The following is a 22745-nucleotide window of genomic DNA, read 5'->3' as shown; positions in this document are numbered from 1 at the left end:
GCAGTTTCCTAGAATCTTTTGAGGATTTTGAAAAATAGTGACTCGATTAATCCGAACTTGAGAAGTTAGGACATTGAGAACATTGACCAAATTCAAAATTTTCAATTGATAATTCATGATTAATTGGCTTAATGGTCACAAAACTCTTGACTTCGATCAGTGGAGTAGTGCTTTGGACTACCGCAGAGTAAGTCTTGGTGAATACTTCTTTGGGACAATTGATATTAGGTAATGGGACAAATTGTGGTATGTGACTGCAATCAGAGACACTGCGGTCAGACTGTAAGAATGGGAACTCTAAAGAGACTTCAGGACTTTCAATAACAATTTCCTCATCAACTACGGATGATGTCTGAGAATCTGTGTTATTGACGTGAGTAGAAGATTCAGGGAGAATTTCTTCTATAACACAATTATTACTCTGATCATGAAGTTTTCCAAAGTGGGCTTGGATATCCTCAGGAAATGTTTCATCATTGACTGGAAACAAGAAGTTGCGGTCTGGTGGGACATAGGGATGTTCCGGTGTGAACCGAGGTGATGACTCCATTGCGGTTGGATAACCATTGGACCAACCCCAATTAAAAGTGTTATCAACATTCCCATTATTAACAAGATTCTCAATGGCCTCAGTTTCATTAAATAGATTTTCAATTAACATATTTAAACGTACAATTTCATTTTGTGCTAAATCTCTCTGATTTAAGGCTATCTCTAATTGGGTTTCAATAAGCATTCTTGCATCTTTTTCTTGCAATAAATCCTTCTCTAACATTGCTATTTTGAGTCTCTTATTGTCCAAACGTCCTCTAATATGGAACATCTCCTGCGAAGCGATGTTCTTCTCATCTAGGGCTTTATTGTAGTCTGTAAGGATGGCAACACAAGTGTTATTGAGTGTGTCTATGAAAGGTTGACAATCATGCATGTTGTAATTTAAAGTGTGAATTATGAGTTTTACCTATTCCACAATGATGAGAGTTCCATCTTTAGCCATATAGCAATGGTTCTTCTTTAGATTGGTTAAGCCATCTTCATCAGCAGTTGCCACCATACAGATCTTTCCTTTCCCTTTGCTAAGGATATCTTCATCTTCGTCTCCTGATGACCACACTTGATGATTCCTCTTCACTTGAGCAACGTAGGCTTTTCCCTTTTCTTTATCTTCCAGTTCTTGAGCCATCCGAAGATAGAAGGCTCTATCTTTTACTACGTTTGCCTTGCAATCTTTGGCAAAATGGTTTTCCTTATTGCACTTGTAACATATGATGGCGTCACTCTTGTCTTCTATAGAGGTACCAGAATTAGTTGACTGGGACTGCGGTGGTACTTCTTTGGACTAAGTCTGCTGAGATTGCGGTGGAGGGAAAGGATTTTTGGTGGAATAGAAGTGATTGTTTTGAAAGTTGCGGTTGAAAGGTGGTCGATTGTATTGTTGGTTTTTGCGAAATGAAGGTGGTAAGCGGTTGAATTTTTGACTGATAAGAGCAATTGCATTCTGAAACTCTTCTTCATCGTTATATTCTGAGTTAGCTTCATATGACTGCGGTGGAGAGTCATACGAGGTGGGATAGGTTTGAGTGTGAGGTGATTGGGCTACTAATACGAGTGGTCCTCCGAAGTCTGAACAGTCCTTGAGTACAGTGGACTCTTGAGCTTGCAATTCTCCATAAAGCTTATAGAGAGATAAGGAGTGAATCTTCCTGTCACCTTGTATAATCATTTTGGCTGTTGTCCAGTGTCTTCCTAATCCATTAAGAAACTACAAATTTGTTTCATGATTGTTGCAGATGGTACCCGCATTGGACAGTTTTGTGACAATCAAGTTGAACCTTTTAAATGATTCTTCCAAACTTTCACCGGAGTGGCTTTGAAGTTATTGAATTCGTTGAGTGCTGTAGTGAGCTTTTTGTCTTGAGCCTGCTCTAAACCTTCATACAAGTTTTTGAGAACATCCCAAATCTCCTTTGCTGATTTGTAATTTATGATGAGGTCGAAGTTGTCAGGAGCAACTCCACAAGAGATTTCATAAAAGGCAATAACATCACTTTCCATCTTGTCTAGATCATCTTTTGTGGGACGATTCAAAGCTGGTTGACCTCCTCTAAGCCTTTTTGTGGCTCCATTAGTTTGAACAGGGGTAAGAACTGGAACATGGGGTCCCTCTTCTATAGATCTCCAAACATCTCTACCAAGTCGTCTAAGATACCTTTCCATCCTTTGAGACCAGTGATGGTACTCATTTGCAACCAGTATTGGGGCTCGATTGGAACCACAAACACTGTTGGAAACATTTAGTGATAATGATTGTGCCATATGAAATTTTGTTTAGAGATGAGCTTCAGTGGTATAGAGGGCTCTTTGAAAAATCAAAGTTCTAATTTTCAAAAAGCAACCACTATGGCTCTGATACCAATTGTTGAGAGAAAAACTTTGAGAAACACTTGAACAAAATGGTTACAACAAGTATATAGCAGAATAGTTAATCTCGAAGGATCTGTTAGCTCAACAATAATATTAATAGTTAGAAGTTAGTGAGTTACATGCGGAAAGTAAAGTAATGTAAATGACAACAATTGTTATATCAAGAATACACATAAGTTGATTCATAACTTGGAATGCATTCAAACCAATGTTAGTAAGTGAGATCAAACTTAGTTAAGAAGTCACAAGGACTTGCTCCGAAGATAGATTATAATCTGATATGTTTGAGTAAGAAGTGGAGAGTGAACAGTGATAGAATGATAACTTTAGAATTTGTATTCAGATGAAATACATAAGTTATCAGTAAACAGGAGAGGTAAGCATTACAGAAGAATATGTCTCTATTTATAGAGACATAGAACTACACTAGATTACAACTCTAAAAGCAGCCATGCAAGGCATACATGATAATAGAGTGTATTACATAAAAGACAAACAATGTAAACTAGCTAATGACTGCGGTAGCTGACTCCGGGTGTTGATGTGGTTGCGGTAGCTAAGTTTAAGAGGGTCACTTCCATGATTCAACACACTTTGCAAAGTTGCAGGGGTTGAAAAGTTGTTTTGCTATAATTAAGGGAGCGAATGTTATACTTAGTTTCCAATCTAAAAGCTTAGATCGAGAAATTTTAATTGAATTTAGTCAAGGGTATATTTATTATTTGCATTCTCAAAGTTCGATTATGACTACGACATCCCTCTTCATAGTTCGAATTTTGAGAACATGACAACTAGAATTATTATGACAGGAAACTGGTAACGTATCACGTTTTTCATTATAAATCAAATCCCACACGCTTTGGGTATATGATCGATTGCATATGTTGTAATATTCGACCATTCTAAAATTTTCCAAATTCCTAGGGAATTTAGAGGGAAAAGGGAATATAACCGGATTTGACTTAAATAATTAAACAACAGTCAAGGACAATCTAAGGTTCGCAAAGGATTGGTCACTTGTGGACAGTTGGAGGTATAGTCATGGATGAACCGTATTGACATTATTATGAATAGATAAGATTCTATTTAGAATAATTTGTCATATGGAAAATATGGATATGTTTCCATATTAGGAGTTGGATATCGAGAATCTATGTCTAGATTAGAAACTTTTATACAAGAAGGATGTTCAAAGGAATGTACTTTGAATGTGAGACTTCATGATTATGGAATTGTCTTGTAACAATATCCAATAGAGCACTTTGTAATTTCATTGGCAAAGTCTTGGTGACTTTGGCGTTGTGACATTATGAAGGATCGTTGGATAAAATGTTAGAATCTAACATATTCTATAAGTGGCAAGAATTTGGTATTCTCACACTTGTGGTAAGGATTGGGAATTGTGAAATGAGTGTGATTGAAAATGTTATTCAATTATACTATTTCACAAAGAAAAAGACCATAGGAAAACATTGTGTGCATGCTAAGAGCATGAGATAATTGTTGTTATAATTCAAGTAAGAAGTTGATTACCCGAAACAACAAATAATGAGTAATCAATATGGTGATTAAATAAAAATATTTTATTTATACTCAAAGGTTTGAGGCGATATAGTATTAGTATTATTCTTGTGTTTCACTTTGCATGTTTTGACTTCCCAAATAATAAGATTATTCAAACCCTCCATATTCGCTCATTCTTTGGAAGTAGGAATGAAAGAAGACTATCATGAATCCGTCTATAGGTTGACTAAAGCGTTTAGTCATAGCACAAGTTTGCTATAGAGTTCATGAATGCTTCTATGAGATTAGAGTATTGGATTAAAACATACGCTCACTTGATCGCTTCATGGATTTTATCACGAGTGATTGGTGAGACGATAATATCTTGTATTCTTGAAACCGAGATATGTGAGTTGTATCTTGCGAGTCGGTTACACATTAATAATATGTAAACGCACCAGTAACTTGGTGTTATAAAACATATGGTTGTGTGTGATTTGGTAAGAGAGTAAAAGAAAGCATTGAGTCGAATTTTATCCGTTCCTTTTACCCAAAGTAGGATAAAAGCGATATATATGGGTCCCTCGATGATTTAGTGATGACACCTAAGCACTTGGCCAAGCCAGGACTAAGTTGATGTGTTCAACTTTAGTCTGTTGTCAGTCGTCATAAATTTGAAATCGGGATACAACATATAGACAAAGAGAATGATTAAAATCCATGTCTCAGTCTATACGATATCTAGAATAGAGGAATATATGATCCATTATCTAAAGGACACATATATGATATGATCAGAGTTGACAACGGCTTTTGAAAGCTACGACCGCTAATGAGGTTTGAAGTTATACGCAAAATAGTTATTAGACTTAACCAAGTGGGAGACTGTTGGATTAGTGTGTAAGTCCATAACTATTTTGGTATGTACTTGACCCGATTGTGAGCATAGTCCTTTAGGGTTGCCTTCACCAAAGCAACTTCATAGGATGATTTGTGGAGAAAGAGATTAATTATGATTTATTAATATATCATGTGAATAGTATATTATAAGAGAAATCATATTGTTTAACTAATATTACTGAAGAATTAATAAGAATTAATTTTGTGGCTAAAAGACATTAATTAAATAAAGGGGACTAGAACTGCCAATTGTGTGATAGTTGGATTTTGGGCTAATGGACTCCATAAAGGATGGAGTGGACGAAATCTATGGAAAAACCCATGGGAATTCGTCCAAGGATTCTAAGGAGGGAGTCCAAGGGCTGGTTAGGGCCTAAGCAGCCAGATTAGGGTTTCCTAGTTCAAAAACCTAATGGCCTCTCTATATAATGACCCCTAGGGTACCCAAAAACGTGGCTAAGTGTTCCTTAGGGTTTCTTGGACGTTTTTGGTGCCTCCCTCGCTTCTCCTAAGTCGTCCTCTTGCTCTTGGTGTTTGTGAGCCATTAGAGGTGTGACATTTGTGACATTAAGCTTTCAGAAGCCAATTATAAGGAGGATTTGAGATTGTTATTGCTATATAACAATCAAGGTAAGATCTAAACCCTATTCTTATGTTAATATAGATTATCAAATGCTAGATCTAGGGTTTAAAGTCTTGGATGAATACATGTACAATAGAGAAACCTAGATCCAAGAATTAGGGTTTGCATGAGCACATAGGATGTTCTTATGGCCAAAATCCCATCAAAATGTACAAATATGATATCTTATGGTAACCAAAGACCGTAGGTTACCGAAACTATCCTGGTGAGGATTTTCGAATGGTCTACTAGGGTTCGTGTTGATGGTGTCCTAGAATTAGGTTTTCTGGGCCTTAAGAGTTGGCACTGCTTTTGCCAAGGTTGAGGTTGCATGTGCTGTAACTGACCTTATGAGTCTTAGGTTACCTTGGGATTTTCTTCCTATGGTGCTCTGAACTAAAGGTAGGTTGACCTCTGCCAGTTCTTTGTTGTTGGTTGAACAAGTCGCTGATTTGGGGTAGGGAGTGTCGATCCTTGAGGATGGGTTTGTTTGGCTTATTAGTAGTCGGTGGTGCCATGGGCAATTCGTCTCTCCTCCTTATGGGTCAGATAGGTGCTTCCTGCGGTCAGAGACTCAGTCTAATGTTTCCTTTATCTATTATATCCTTCTTGTTATTAGACACTATCTGTTTTCGTGACGGTGCTAAGTGGTATTAGGGTTTGGTTACTAGGATGGTTCCAAGAGTCGAGTCGATTCCATACTCGACTTAGCACATGGTTGATGTTTCAAAAGGGACATAGGGGATATCCGTGAAAGAATGTTGGAAGCCCTTTCAGATTCCGTTGATATCTTTTGTTTCTTGCACTTAATCGGTATCAGGGCTAGGAAGGAGTGTGACATCTCTTACAGAAGAGCTCATGGGTTTCGATGCTAGGTATTTCTTGTTACAGGCTGGTTTGTTATTCAGTCGTGTAAGACTGAAGTCTGTTTGCAGTGCTCGAAGTTTGTAAGGTGAGAATCAAGCCAATCCATACCAATTGATGATGTTAGACTCCCTATTATCACAGACGTTACATCTATTGGGAAGTAATGGTTGTTAGGAATGATAGGGTTTTCTATGTTTTTGTTCTTACCACTACTAGTTTCGTTTTTGTTGTTACTATTGTGTCTATTTTATTCCTGCTTGCTGGGAATATTAGTAATACAGGAGCACGGATATAAAGCAATGGAATTCGTAATCTGAATTCTGCTAGGGTTTTCTATTAAAGATGGGTGTGACCTAACTGTCCCACACTTAGGATTTAAAAGGTAATCGACTGCGGGGTTCTGCCCTAATCCAAAATCAGACCAGGGATAGGATATAAGGCAGGATCACACCCTCTTAGTTTGTAGAATCCTAACAATGATACTAATGTTTATATGGAACCATCATGGTCCATTTGCAAGGATCTCTAGTTTCTCCATGATTTGCACGATCTACTCGAATGAGGAAATACTTTTTGATTATGCTTTTAAATGACAAGACCTCTTTGTGAAAATTCGATGCATAAGGTTTATTGTTGGGAACGTACCAAAATCTCGGTAGGGTTTCCTTATTGCTTCTCCCTTTATAGTTGTCAACAAATCCGCATTCATCTCTGTTGGACAATTCCTCTTGAAGTGTCCTGTTTCACTGTATGTGTGGCATACAGGAATTACTTCTGGGTTGAGGGTCGGACTAACGCATGCGGGTGGGGCCCTACAGTAGCGGGAGATGTGCCCTTTCTTATTGCACCTTCTGTAAAGAAACTCCCGGCAGACTCCCTGATGATGGTATTTGCATTTGTTGCAGTGTGGAAAGTTTCCAAGATATGATTTTCTCGGTGTGGGAGGAGTAGGGTTAGTAGGGGTAGGGACTTCTCCCGCTTGTTGCCTTTTTGGTAAGCCTCTAATTCGAACTGCCTCCTTCTTCGTTCCCGAGCTTTTGTTTCTTGCTCATAGGTTTAGGTTTTAGGGTGTATTGGTGAGTTGTACCTCGTTGGTTTCCTTGGTTGTTATTGCGGTTGATATTACCAATACTGCTCCCCTTTTCGTATGTGTTATTGGTGTTGAGTTGTGCCATGACAGCTGCCATAGTATCCGTTACAGTGGTTTGGAAAGTCGCAGAATCTATTCGTAGGACCAGTACTTCGCCGGGGTGCTGGTTGTCCTCATGAGTGGACATGATTCTATTGCATAATGGGAAATAGGTTTGTGAGTAACTATGGTTATTTCTATTCATATCTCATCTATGATTATAGGTGTGAACTTATGCACGTACACATATAAATCACATGTTTCGTTAATGTTTCTCGTTGTTTCAACCTAAATCCCTATGATTTATTTACGATTGAGAGTAGAATTAAGCATCACACGAATGTTACGTTTTATCAGGATATGATATATCCACCTATATAATGGTTGGATTCTGATTACATGGGTTCTTGGAGAGCATACCTCTCTTGGTTTACTATTACTAGTTGCGGTTTAATACATTATAAGCCTAAGGCGAGTAGTGTGGTGATTCTCCTATGCTAAAACGACACACAAAGTGCTCGACCATTTTACTCGCTTCATGAGTGGCCCCTTCCACTCTTTGTTTTCCTAAGGTTGTCCTATTCTCAGTCGTAATCGGATGTCGTCTCGGAGTGACCACTTCCTCCTCTATACGGTGTAGACGGTTCATTTAGTTCTCTAGTTCTACTTGTTGGTTCCATAAGGATTTGGAATGGTGTTCTCGTTATTCATGGGGAGTCGGATTTATATTGTCGTATATTGGGCTTTGCCTCCAGTCTCTATTATTCCAGGACAAAGAGATGGAAACCGGGAGTCAAATTGGGTTACCCGTGGCCCATACGGGGGTGGTGCTTGAATTATAAGGGTGTTGGGGATTGGAGCACGGTGCACGTAAATTGTGGATCATTGGCTATCAGGCGAGTAGTTGGGTTGTCCCTAGCGGGAATGCGTCCTGAACCTGGTAGGTGTCAATCACTAAGCTTGTCTTTGTGTGGGTATTGTTTTGTTACTAGGTACGTCTATTCCAGGAGTACTTATACTGGGAGTTTACGTATCTAGGAAGAGAGGTGAAAGGGTCTCTTGCCTACTCCCAATAGGGTAAGGATCGCTAAGGGTGTCTTCGGCACTTTCATCCTTGCTTGGCTCCTAGTCGGAATCCTTCCTTTCATAATTCATCTCTTGGTATTCCTTAGGGTCCACCTTTGGGTTTTCCTCATAGACCCGTGTTGACCCCCTCATTGACTTGTTCGCAAGGCACCGCGACAGGGTAGTATAGGTCTTTGTGAGGAATTTTCAGCTATGTTGTTTGTGTGAGAATAGGGGTATGAGGAATACGGGGATGACTTTGGTGCGGGGGGTTTATGGTATCCTAAAATACTCCTATAGTATTTTAAACTTGATGTTCGATTCTAATGTTCTCTTGCATGTATAGTTGGTAAGTTCTAGGTTCGTTACAACACCACCATCACTCCCAAGCACATGTTGGTCGTATCTCAAATAAATATAGTTGATCAGGCTATATTTATACCAGATATGATTACATAACTGCCTAGGTTTGATTGTAGTTTTCAACCTTTATTTACTTTTGTTTTCTTCTTATTACGATATTGTGCTAGTAAGTATGTATACTTTTAGTCAGAGTATTGTAGTCCTAATGTATTTATAGTTGTATATCTTGTATGGCTAGATATATTAGTTCACTATAAACAATGCTCTTATACCAATCTGTCACACCCCGACCAGACGACCGAAACGTCTGGAGGCAGGTGAATTCATTGTGCAGTATCATAACAATTGAATATACATGAAACATAGCAAATCCATACATCATACATTAAGATAACAAACTTAAATTGTTTACAATACTTGTTATGTTCAAAAGTTAAACTTGAAATAACAAGAGTAGCAATAACATAATGCAGCGACGCCGGTCCTCGATCATGGTAATTACCTGCTTACTTGATCCCTGAGAATACAAATCGTTTTGAAAAGCGTCAACATAAATATGTTGGTGAGTTCATAATCATTTTTGTATAAGAAATTGTGATAGTTTATAAACCCATAAAATTCCAGTGTTTTCTTGTCAAATAGTTGTAAGTCTTGTTTAAAATCTAGTATAGTTGCTTGTGTGTGTGTTTTAGTTTATCGTCTTTCGAAATTCTATAAAATCTTTTTCTCCAGAAAATCCTATATTTTTCTTATATAAAATAGTTGTAAGTCTTATTTCGAATCGAGTATAGTTGCATGTGTGTTTTAGTTTATTGTCATTCAAAATTGTATAAAATCATTTTTCCCCAGAAAATCCTATATTTTCTTATATAAAATGGTTGTAAGTCAGCTTTCCAATCGAGTATAGTTGCATGTGTGTCTTAGTTTATCATCTTTCGGAATTGTATAAAATTGTTTTTCCCTAGAATATCCTGTAGTTTCTATGTGTGTGTAATCGTTTCGTGGTCTTAAAAACCCTAAGACTGGAGAGGTGTGAGAAATCAACAGGCGATTGTGGACAATCTGCACAATGCAAGTGGACGATCAACACAACGAATGTGGACAATCACTTCCATGCTTAGGGGCAATAAACACAATGTGCGAATTTATGTCTAAGATTTTCCCTACATAAATTTCTAAAAAACATTATCATATTCTAATGAGCCGTTATAACCATACTAATATTACGGAGGCCTGTCTTGGTGTTTTTTAGGTGTCCAAATCGAGTAAAGACAGTTTTCACCGTACTCTAGCCGGTCTAGCTGTAGCGAACAACGAAGGTGCGGGGTGTAAACCCCGTATAGATCTATACACAAATTCCCGCTCTTCCTCCAGGAGACTCTGGTTACAACTCTTTACAGGACTTTAAACATACACTAATATATATATTTAGGTACTTTGGAGATGCGTCTGACTATAATACTAATACATATTTGTGCTAACAGTTGAAATCCGTTATCTATTACATAAATAACAATAGTTGTACTCGTTCAATAGATATATTGTGCTGTTTTGTAACATTAGTTGTGCATCATTGACTAGGTGTATCGTAATATTATCGATATTGGCAAAAATGGCCCTTCTTTTTATAAAGTATCAAAATAGAACCATATTTGTCAAAAGGTGTCATAAGTGGCCAAAAACATGGTGAATTATTGAAAATGGCCTATTTCTTCTAAAATGCTCATTTTAGACTTATATTTGAGAAAATGTTCAAAAAGCCCTTGTTTATCCAAAAATTTCATTTTTGGTCCTTAAGAAATTGAGATGTTTAATGATTTCCCAAATTTATCCCATGATCCAAAATAGTCCTTATATAATTATATGGTCGAAAGTAGTCCCCAAAAATATCGTTATTTTCATAATCTAACCACTCCCAAATATTTTGTCCAACAACTTGTTTTAAACAATTTTTGAAGCAAAACCTTATGGTTCTTGATATAAAAATTTGTGATTTATATTTCAGAAACATATTAGTTTTTGTTTCTACATCTAATTTGTGATATATAGTTCAAGACCTTGATACTTGCTAAAAATCTCAAGTTCTTGAACCAATATATAGTGTTCATAACTTTAAGCACATAAATCATAAAATACGTGCGTAAACAAGAAACTATACTAAGATTTCACAAGACCCTTGACTTGTATTCTCCCCCCAAAAACAATGAAAACTCAAAAGATTGGGTATGAAGCTCACCTTGAGTTTGTTGATGAGTTGGTTGGAGTGATTGGGGTGAAGATCTCCAGCGTAAACTGTTGGATGAGAGAATGAACTTCCTTGGAGGTGATTTTATCCTAAGGGTTTAACACATTTTATTGTGTATGAATAGAATGAAATGAACATGAAAATTGTACTCAGTCACTAGGAATTCACGAAATACTCACCAAAGATTAGAATGAGCTTGAAGACTTTAACTCCTTGTGAAGCTTGAAGTTATTCTTGAGAGAAAATGGGAGTGGACATGAGGTAAAATGACAAGAGGTGGTGGAGCTTTTTGGAAGGAAGTCATCTAAATATAGGGAGTAGGAAATTTTGATGTGATATTTACTTTGGAATCCGTTGGTTAATTTCATGGGTGCATGTTGAATATTAAAGTACATAGGGAAGTGGGGAAAAGTGTCTAATCAATAAAGTCAACACTTTTATCCTTATCTTATTCAGATCTTATGATTTAAAATAATATCTTTAGAAATCTTAAATATTATTTTAAATGATCAAATTTAGCTTAAAACGGGGGTTTAAGGGGTCTAAGTTACGAAAAATACGAGTTTGGTGGTATCCCGACATCAAAATACCTTAAAATGGTGAAGTGGTTGAAATGGTCCATAATCCAGAGTGTGGTCTGGAATCTGCGAGGGTCCAAAGTGCTTAGGGAGTTCCGAAGTCTATTAGAAATATACGGGGTCAAAGGAGCAAATTCCGAAGTCAATTACTAATTTCTGGAATGGGTCAGCAGCTTTCGGAGCGGACCAGACGCTTCCGAGGTGCCAGTGTAAGTCCCCAATCTGCTTGTGTATCAATAAGATCCGTTTGATGGTGCAGAATCCCAATCAAACGGATGATGTCCGATCAAAATAGAAGAGAAGGAGAAGAAGAAGATGATGAATCTTATATGATTTGATTAGAATGAGGATCCAGATACAAGATTCACACACTAACACACACTAAAGTTCCTCTATTCTCTCTAACTTTCTCTCTCTAGAAGATACCTTAGAATACACACACTTAAGCTCCTTGTTCACTCATGCACTCCTCACCCACCTAACATCTGTTTATATGAATATGGGGAACATGGACCGTAAATGGGTTGACGACCGTAAACCTGTTCACGGTCGTAAACACAACCGTAAACACATATAACACCAAGTTGTTTACGGTCCAAGATACAAAAATACATTTTCCTAGAAAAGTAAAGTATAAACCATAATTTTGACCCAAAAATCTCCCCATTGGTTTATAGCTTTCTTTTCTTAATTGACCCAACAAGCTCCCCCTAAAAAGTAGTTGGCTTTTCTTGTCAATCTTCATCGAGAGCGTAGCTTCAGCATTAATCTTCAAATTCTTCACAACTTCAAGATGAACTTGATGAATCTTCAATGAATGACTTCATCTTGAGCAGTTGGGATTTTTCGCAAAATTTGACATTGATCGCACATTGGGTGAGGAGACATCTTGAAAAGCTTCTTGAAAGATAGCGCTTTCAGCTTGAGAATCTTCAGAGAGAACATCAGAGAGAACTAAACTTCTCGATTACTTTAGCAGGGTCAAGATAGCAGTAGACTGATTGAGGAGGCTTCAATGCAATCTGTCACATAAACTTCAACTATAGCTTCACCTTGCTTCTGGGGTTGACAAAATGAATGCTGAACGAATAGTATTCATTTCATGTTCCTTCGAATGAGAATACTTCGATGCTCACGGACGAAGCCTTGGGTAAGAAATTTTCGACATAGATTCCATAAGTTTCATCTACATCTAAATTCACTTTTCAAAACAAAAGAAAACTAAAAGAAAACTTAGCACACAATATTTTTGGATTTTTCATATTTTATGAAAAAATAAAATAGAAACAGAAAATATTTTTGGATTTTTGATTTTTTTTTAATTCTCCCCCTAAATTTGTGCATAAAGGAAAACTATGAATAAATTTAATAAAAACTGTTGAGTCTTGTTATGTTGCGTTATGGGCTTGTGTTTTGTATCCGGATTGGGCCTGTCCATCCGAGATTGTCTAGTAGGGTTTTATTATATATAATGCATGCATGCATGCATTAGATAGTGTCGTGATCATCATTTATTATTTTTTTTGTAACCCTTAGCACCTCTACAGTCGAAGTTCTTAATCGAGCTCTTCTGAGGTGTTGAAGTTTAATCATACGACATATTTAAAGCCGTTCTTGTGTTCATAATTATGTTCTTAATTGTATGCCTACATAGAATCTAACGATCCTAATAGAACTTAGTTCTAACAATTGGTATCAGAGCAAGAGACTGTGTAATCAATACACATTCCTTTTGTGTTAAGAATGCTTTAGGGTTTCAGCTTTTATCGAATATAAAAGAAGTCGTCTTCTTCCTGTCGACGGTAACTCTTTTTTTGATAAAACCCTAATCTTAAGTTATAGGTCTAATTCTAGCGGCTCACCATGTCTCTCGAAAATTCTCAAACAAATCCCATCAACATCTCTAACAACATTGCATCCACTACCAGGATTCCCATTCTTTACACTCAAGACTACGAAGTATGGGCGCACCACTTTGAAGATTATGTGGTCGGATCTGAAGATAATGGTTATCTCATCTGGGAAGCCATCACGCTTGGGCCGTTTGTTCATTCTGGAACGAACACAATTGTTAAGACTCAAAAAGAATATAACAAGCTGGTGGCAGACGAACACAAGATGCCATAGGATGAGAACGACAAGTTGCTAAGTAACGTGAAGGCCATGCGAATGATCAGATTCGCCTTGCAATCTGACACTTTTCGGTTAGTCGGTTCATGCACGATGGCCAAAGAAATCTGGGATAGATTGAAAGAACTTTACTCAACCAATGAAGATCTAGAACACTCTATTCAATCCTTGCTGCTCTCCGAATTTGGAGTTTTCGAACAGAAACCAGAAGAAAAACTGATACAAACTTTCAATCGATTCAATCATCTCCTAAGCAAGATGATCAAGCATGGAATAGAAAGAAAGTTGATCGAGCAGAAGGTAACCTTCATGAACAGTCTGAAACTAGAATGGAAGGCTATGGTTTCAACAATGAAAACTCATGAACAATTTAAATCTTACTCACTAGCGAAACTTGTGGGAATACTTAAGTCCCATGAAAGTGTGGTAACCAAGGAGGTGAAATTTGGTTCAGGTGTGGGATTGTTGGCCCTTGTCTCAAAAGGAATGAGTATTGCAAAAGAAGAAGAGGAGTCGGATATATCTGAGTCTGACCTTACAAGCGAAGAATATGCTATGATGGTCACAAGTCCAAAGAAGTTTGCATGAAGAAAATTTCCTATCAATAAGAACCTAAACTGGCAAGGAAGTTACAGCTCAAAGAAGGTGAAAGATGAACCTAAAATTACTTCTCAAAAGGATGATGACAAGATGGAGAGCAAGCTTACAGGAGACTCTGGGTTCGACTGCAATTACTGTCACTACAAGAACCATTTTGCCAAAGATTACATGCTGAGGAAAATGGATGAGAAAAGAGATGGTGAGGACGATGAGGCATATTACATGCGAAAGTTGGAAGAGATCAAGAAAAAGAAGGCTTCTAATAGTTCTATGAATGCCTTGATTGTGCAGGAAAATGCAGTAGAAGATGAGTTTGGTGGCATTGAAGTTTGGTCAACCGATTCTGAAGATGAAGAGGTGAGAAAGCCCACTCATGTAAAAGCTTATGTGGAAAAGGATGCAAGTTCGGCAGGAAGATGTTTGATGGTCACAGCTGGTGGATCAACCGAAAGTCCAAAGAAGGAGCCGAACCAAACTGAGGACAAATGCTTTGCAGCCAAGCCCGTGAGCGAGAAGATCAACGACTGTGATCAGCTGATCAAAATGGTACACTCCGTCCTTGAATCACTTAAAGTTCCAGTGACAAACTATGAAGAAGAATTAAATGAATTAAAATTTAAATTTTGTAACTTAAGTGGTAGTCTCATCCAAACTCGCTTAGCGAATTCTAACCTAACTGACCAACTCAGCAGGGTGTCTTCAAAAAGTGTGGAGAGAAGGATGTGGATTTAGCTGAAGGAGGCGGAGTTAACTAGGGCTATGGATGAAAGTATTTATCTACAACGAGACAATTTAAATTTTTTGAAACAAAGGAATGTTTTTTTGTTTAATTGCTAAGTGCTTACATACTAAGATTTCTCAATTGCATTTAAGTTGTAAAGTAGGGAAAAAGATTCATAAGATGATCTTACCCTTCCTTGAATTTAAGGAGGATGAGGTTATTGCTGAGTGTGAATAAATAGTATCCTTAGAAGAGACATCCAACGCTTACAAAATTGGACTAGATAAAATAGAGACCTTCATTGATTCTAAGGAACATAAATGTATGCTCAAAAATCTTTTAGATGAAAATGATAGGTTAAAAATTAAGTCCAAAACCATTCAATCATTTGACTTGTCCAACGCTAAATTAATTTCAGAAAATGAAATGAACATAGAAAATACGTCTGAATTTTATGAAGAAAGTGAGATGAGGGAAATCTCAGTTGAAGACTTGGTTGATTGCTCTGAGTTCATGAAGAGCAAAACCAAACATGAGAAACCCCTCATTTCTGAGAATTCGAAGGAATACGCTCGCCTGTCAAAGGACAAGCCACAGAAACTCAAGGAGAAAGAAATGGTTTATAATAAGGTTCAAACTGTGCCAAATCAAGTCTATGCTGTTACAAGAGTCATTGCAAAACAAACAACAGAGTTAAAAATCTTAGTTGACAAAGATAATGTTGAAGGATGTGACGATTACTTCTGGTCGGCCCCTATTGATAACGCAGACGAAACCTTTGGCTTATCTGATCAAACTTCATGGAGAGTTAAAGGAAGATATGTTGCTGAACCTATCAACAGACCCTCGAGTTTCGAAAAACCAAGTACAAGTGGAATAAAAGAAATCCCTAAAGAACTAATGAGAAAACCAAGTTTTCCTACTAAAACAACCGAAACTCAAAAGAAAAATCTAAAATCAAGTTTTAACATTCACAAATCTCAGAAGGAGCTAGCTGAATAGAAACGCCAAAGAAATGAAAGATATAATAAAAATCATAATGAGCGAAAACCTTATTTGCAATCTCAAAATCCCAACTACGTACCTCCTAAGAAAGAATCAATTTATAAAGGAAAGGAAAAGCTAAAAGGAAAAGAAAATTTTAGTCCAATTTCCAACTATTCCAAAGCTCAGAACCGAATGTCTAGTTTCGGTCCAAACGTCAAGGCTAACAACCAATCGTCTACTTCCGGTTCCAAAATCAGCACTCAGAACCAAAAGTCAAGTTTCGGTCAAAAGTCTAGTTTCGGTCCATCTAACTCCCAAAGAAAATTCAATTCAGTGAAGGGCATCAAAGGAAAGGGAAAGCTTGATTCAGATTTTGAGATCAATAATAAGAAAAACTCAGCTAATCCTAGAATTCCAAAGAAAACACAAAAACCATCTAACAACACACCATTGAATACACTAAAATTTAAACAAGATAAAACCAAAATCAAGGTGTATACCATCAAAGGAAAAGATCAATCCACTCTAATAAAAAGAACTTATTTGGTTGATGTTTCTAGTGCAATTCATTTTTCTGTGAAAAACTCACAAGGACCCAAGAAACTTTGGGTTCCTAAATCTGCTGGAATTTGTAGGTGATAAGTGACGAGCAGTTCGATGATGAATGCTATATAGACAGTGGCTGCTCACGTCACATGACAGGAAGGAAGGAAGAGCTGATGGAGTTTCGGTCCCTAAAGGATGGTGGATGTGTGAAGTATGGCAATAACTCATATGGAACAATAAAAGGATATAGTTTGATAACCAATGAAGACTTATCGATTCGAAAAGCAGCATATGTGGAAGGATTGCAGCATAACCTCATCAGCATGTAACAATTAGTTGTGGGAACACGTTTGAAGGTTTCATTTGATGATGAGGGATCTAAAATAATTGAGAAGGAATCCAAAAAGGTTCTGTTGAAGTTTGAACGCAAGGGAGAAGTGTATCCTTTGAATCTCAACCCAATTTGAGGAAAACTAGCAATATGCCTGCTTTCAAAGGCAAACACTGATGAAAGCTGGTTGTGGCATCGACGCCTATTGCACCAGAACTTCAAAGACATTAATAAGTTGGTGCTTGGTGACCACGTTCGAGGCCTTCCTCTTCTCAAGTTCGACAAGGAACATCTGTGTGTAGTGTGTGAGATTGGCAAACAAAGCAGAATGAGCCATCCTACACGAATCAACACAAAGATTGTTGAAGCTCTTGAACTTCTGCACATTGACTTGTGTGGACCATCGGCTATCGAAAGCTTCGGTGGTAGTAAGTTCATTCTTGTCATTGTAGATGATTTTTCACGCTTCACCTGGGTTTTCTTTCTTAAACAGAAATCAAATGCGGCGCCCAAGTTGAAGACATTCATTAAGCAAGTGGAAGTAAAACTGAGGAAACTGGTGAGAAACATTAGAAGTGACAACGGGTTGGAATTCAAGAATAAAGAGTTTGAGGATTTTCTGGCTGAAAAGGGGATATCTCACAACTTCTCGGCCCCTTATACCCCACAACAGACTGGAGTTGTTGAAAGACGAAACTGTTCCCTATGTGAGGCAGCCAGAACCATGCTAAGCTTCGCTTCTCTTCCATTATACTTTTGGGCTGACGCAGTTGAAACTGCGTGCTACACTCAGAATCGATCCTTGCTCAACAAAAGATTCTCAATCACTCCATATGAGATTCTGAACAATCGGAAGCCCAATGTTAAATTTTTCCATGTGTTCGGTTCAAGGTGTTTTATCTTTAATTCAAAAGAGAACCGCAATAATTTTGATGTCAAAGCTGATGAGGGAATTTTTCTTGGTTATTCACTCACTTCAAAGGCATACAGAGTTTTGAAATAACGCTCCAAATGAATTGAAGAAACATTTTATGTAAGCTTTGACGATAATTACATGAAGAAAATTCAAAAGAGCGAAAGTGCCTTGGAGAAAATATTTCCTGAATCAGGACAAGTCAAGGTTCCAATATCCAACTTGTTTGAAGAATACATTCGTCTATTTGATGAACCAGAGAAAGCATCACACTCAGAAGCGAAAGCAGCTGACAACAAAATCGGCAATCTCAAAAAGATCATAGATGAAGCTGCCAAAGAAATGGAAAGTGAACCTCCTAAACCGATAGGAGGTCAATTCTCCAATGACTCTCCAAACAACGGCTCAACATTCAATGGGGAGAGTTCATCAGCACCAAAGACATCCGAAATGTCTTTCGAGGGGAAGAATCCAATTCCATCCTCAACTTATAAGGGTCCAAGCTGATAGGCTATATTTTTGTGGTTTGGGCTAGGCATTGTCATGTTTAGGTCGTGGTAGGATGTTAGAGTGTGTTGTGGTGGCCATAGCATGTTAGTGGGTTTGTGCGGCCATACACGTGTCTGCGGCCGCACACTCTATGTGCGGCCATACACGTGTGTGCGGCTGCACACTTGTGTGCTGCTACTTGTGGTATAAATAGATTGTGTCAGTTTGTCAGAATTAGTGACGTATGTATGTGTGTGTCTCAAGGTGTACCTGACATTTGTATGTAGTAGATGTGTGCATGCTTGATGTTATTCTAATTCTACTCCTTCTACACTCTGTTTGATTGCTTGCAATTCATTGATTACTGATTTGGATCTATAGATTAGGACTTACAATTGGTATCAAAGCCTAATTCAGTGTCAATTTTGAAGAATCTTAGAGTGTGCGGTTGAAAAGAATTGTGGTTTTTGAAGTGCATTCATACTTTTTTATTGAGAAACTGCTACTAATCATTGTTTTTACTAGTTTGGAATAAGATTTCACTCAAAAATCTAGTATTTTTGAGTGTGCGGTTAGATCTTTGAAGGTGTGTGGTCTCGATGACCTATGTTGTGTTGAAGGGATATCTATATAATACGATCGATTGCGTAAAGCCCGCGGTAGCAGTGGAACCGGGGAAAGTATACAGAAAAGACAGTTTCATCTTTCGTTTCCTTTTCGTTTGTTTCGAGAAATATATCGATCAATTCTGATTCTTTCTTTTTCTCTTGATTCTTTTCCGTGTGGAGGGGAAGGCCTGTTTATAATATAGTTCAAGAAAATTATAGAAGATCCCCTTTAAGATCAAACAATTCCATCGAATGTGCGGTTGAGTGTGCAGCCAGTGTGTGCGGTTGAGTGTGCATCCAGTGTGTGCGGTTGAGTGTGCAGCCAGTGTGTGCAGTTAGAGTGTGCGGTTGGGTGTGTAGTTAGAGTGTGCGGTTGAGGTGTACTATTGGTGTGTGTGGTTGTAGTGTGTGTTGTTGACGTGTGCAGCTGAAGTGTGCGGTTGCACTCATCCTAATTAACGAAGTTTTTGTTGATTTCTAAAACATGGAATCTCAAAGCATGTCAGCTCACCATGAATTGGATGCAATTATGGGAACCACTTCTCGAATTCCACGACTATTATCTGCAGAAGGATTTCCAGAATGAAAATATCGGATCGAAAAGTACATCAAAATGAAGGATTTCAAGATATGGAGAAGTATTCTTAGAGGACGAATCCGCATTACTACTACATTGGAAGATGGAACAATAATTTATAAGCAAGTTGTGAACTACATTGATGATGATTTCTAGAGAGTCCAGGAACAGGAAAAGGCTCTTGCTACACTAACCATGGCACTATCTTCGGAAATCGCTCAAGCCTTCTGTGAGTATACATCAGAAAAGGCGTTATAGGAAGCACTGATAGAAGTCTATGAGGGCAACGAAGACATGAAACAGAGTCGCCAAGACATGATGCGACAAAAGTTCAATATGTTTAACTATGTCTTGGGAGAAACACTTGAGAATTAGTTGCAAAGGTTTATCACACTCACCACAGAAATGAGCTCTGCTGGTGTGATGGTTACAAGATCGGAAATCAATAAAAAGCTGCTGAACTCTCTGCCAAAATCCTGGGATATGAATTTCTCAGTTATTAAGATGACCAAAGATTTGAACCGTTTGAGTTTGGCTGAAATGATGGCGATCATCAAGGCCTTTTGATCTTGAGCAAAGGGAGATTAACCATGTCAATTCATATTCCACAGCAGATCTTGGGATCCAAACCACCAACAACACTGCTTTCTCAAGCTTTTCTACTCCTCAAGCTCCTCAAGTTCATGTTGCTCATGTTCAACCCTATGTGACTCATCAGCCCATTTCATACATTACACCTCAAATGCAACACATTCAAGTTCCTCAATCTCAAAGTTCAGCTCAACAAGTTGGTTCTAGTATTGGTTCATCCACATATGCACCAGTTCAATCTCATGAAATCAGTCCTCAAATCTCATCTTCAAAAGAAAAGGAAGAAAATCTGGCCCTCGCCACTAGTTTGGTAAACTGCTACAACGCTTTTGTGGCTGGAGAACTCTCTCCACAACTCTCATTTGCTAACCTAGACCAGATTCATCCTAAGGATGTGGAAGAGATGGACATTACATGGCAGATGGCCATGGCGGTCTTCAGGGCATAGCAGTTCTCCAAGAAAACAAGAAAGAACAATTTGAGTGTGAATTCCGATAAGAATGTGGGATTCAACAAAGGAAAACCGAGATGTTACAACCAAGGGAATGTCCAAAGCCAGATTGAAGAGAGTGTTCAGAACGAACCATGGTGCCGGTAACATATGTCAACAAGGGATCTTCTTCAAGCAATCAGACTGCTAACTTGGCGATGGTTGCTCAATCATTTAATTGGGAAGACCAAGTTCGGGCTCTGAATATTTCAGGACCTGAAAATGCACATCTTGCCCAGATCAAAAATGGTGTGGAAGAAGAAACAGAGAAGGATCCTAAAGAAGCGATGATGAATCTTTAGTTTGCATTCATGGTGCAAACCACTCCAGAGCCTGCCAAACCCGAGGTTTGGGAATTTGGTTGCTCTCAATCTTGTATTAAAACCGTTAAATTTTTACGATACCAAATTGAATTAATCAAGAGAGAGAACGAGGACCTTAAATATGAGAGTTACACACTTAGGAAAAATCAAAATCCTTTAAAGACACAAATAGAAAATAAAACAAAGGACTTTAAGAAACTGCAAGAGGATTACAACAACAAATGCGAGAACTATGATCATCTCAAAAGAAAATTTGTTGTCGTAACCGCTGAACTTGACACATTGAAAAATCGTAGTGAAAATGTTGAATTTATCTTTAACAAATTTGATGGGTCAAGTGAAGTTTTTGGAAAAATAATAGAAGGAAAGATGCAGTGGAAGGATATTACTTGTAGTAATCAAATAAAAGTAGGATTAGGATTTGGGAGTGTCCCCCCTCCCTTCAATCATAATTACACTGCTATTCCTTTGTCTCAAGAAGAAATTGACAGAGAACCTTTCATGGTTTATGGGAAGTCAGCTTCTGAACAAGCATCATGTAACAGCCCGGATTTCCAAGTATCTTTATTGTTTATGATTTTGGTGTTTTGAGAGGGGACTCGGTGAGTTGGAGCTCAGACTCGCCAAGTAGGGACGCGATTCTGGACGCGGGATTCGCCTGGACTCGGCGAGTCCAGGATATAGACTTGGCGAGTCCGCGCTGTTCAATGAAACCCTAATTTCTCGGGTTTGGGACCTATTTAAAGGGCCTTATGGCCGTCATTTGTACCCAGCAGTCCATAGAGAGAAACCCTAGAGTGCTTTAGTGATTTGAGAGAGAGAGGAAGCATTTCTTGACCTTTGTGTGTTGTTTAGCAAAGAAGAGGGAGGTTCTAGCCAAGAGGAAGCAAAGCAGGTTGCTATTCTGTGGATTTGAAGCTTAGATCCTCGATCTAAAGGTATGAATTCGGCTCATCTTCTGTTTTGTGAAGTATATTTGGGTTTAGGGTTTCTTGTGGCCTTTGTTGGGTTGATTTGATGGCCAAATAGTCCCTTGCTAGCGATGAGGCTTTGGATCTGGATCCATAGAGGTCCAGAGAGCCTCATTCATCAAGCTTTATGAAGAACAATGGAGGTTATGACCTTGAGTTGTGATATTTGTTGATAATTCTTCATATATGGACACATAGAGGTTGTATGTACACCAAGTTTGGGGCTTTACGTGGTGAATCAGTCTAGGAAGGCCAGATCTATGAATTGATAGAACAGATCTGACCTTAGAAGCGAGTTTGAGTGATTGCATGGCATGGACTCGCTGAGTCCGATGAGCAGACTCGGCGAGTAGCTTGAAGATTGCCTTGGATCGGCCAGTGAGTGGTCCAGTCGAGTCATCGGTTGACTCAGTGAGTCAGGGCGAGTAGGGAAGGGTGGTCAAGAGGACTGAGTCGAGCTGGGACTCGCCGAGTTGTTCTTGAGAGTCGGCGAGTTGAGTCGGGGTAGCCCCGCGATTCTTCCAGGTGGAACTCGTCGAGTCAGGGGGAGTACTCGACGTGTAAGAAGGGAATCCTAGAGAGTTGGTGAAAACGTCTAGACCCGCCGAGTTGCCCTCGTGCACTCGTCGAGTCCGGTCAAAGTTGACCGTTGACCGTTGACCGTTGACCAGAGTTGACCTGTGTTGACTTCTTAGGGATAGTCAACCTTAGAGATAAAAAGTTTTAATTAGAGACATATGATGTTATAGGAGGATTGTAGCTCGGAGGATCG

This window comes from Lactuca serriola, chromosome 1, assembly GCF_051521515.1.
Source record: "Lactuca serriola cultivar US96UC23 chromosome 1, Lser_US96UC23_V15, whole genome shotgun sequence".
Taxonomy (NCBI): Eukaryota; Viridiplantae; Streptophyta; class Magnoliopsida; order Asterales; family Asteraceae; genus Lactuca; species Lactuca serriola.
This window is presented reverse-complemented; position numbering follows the sequence as displayed.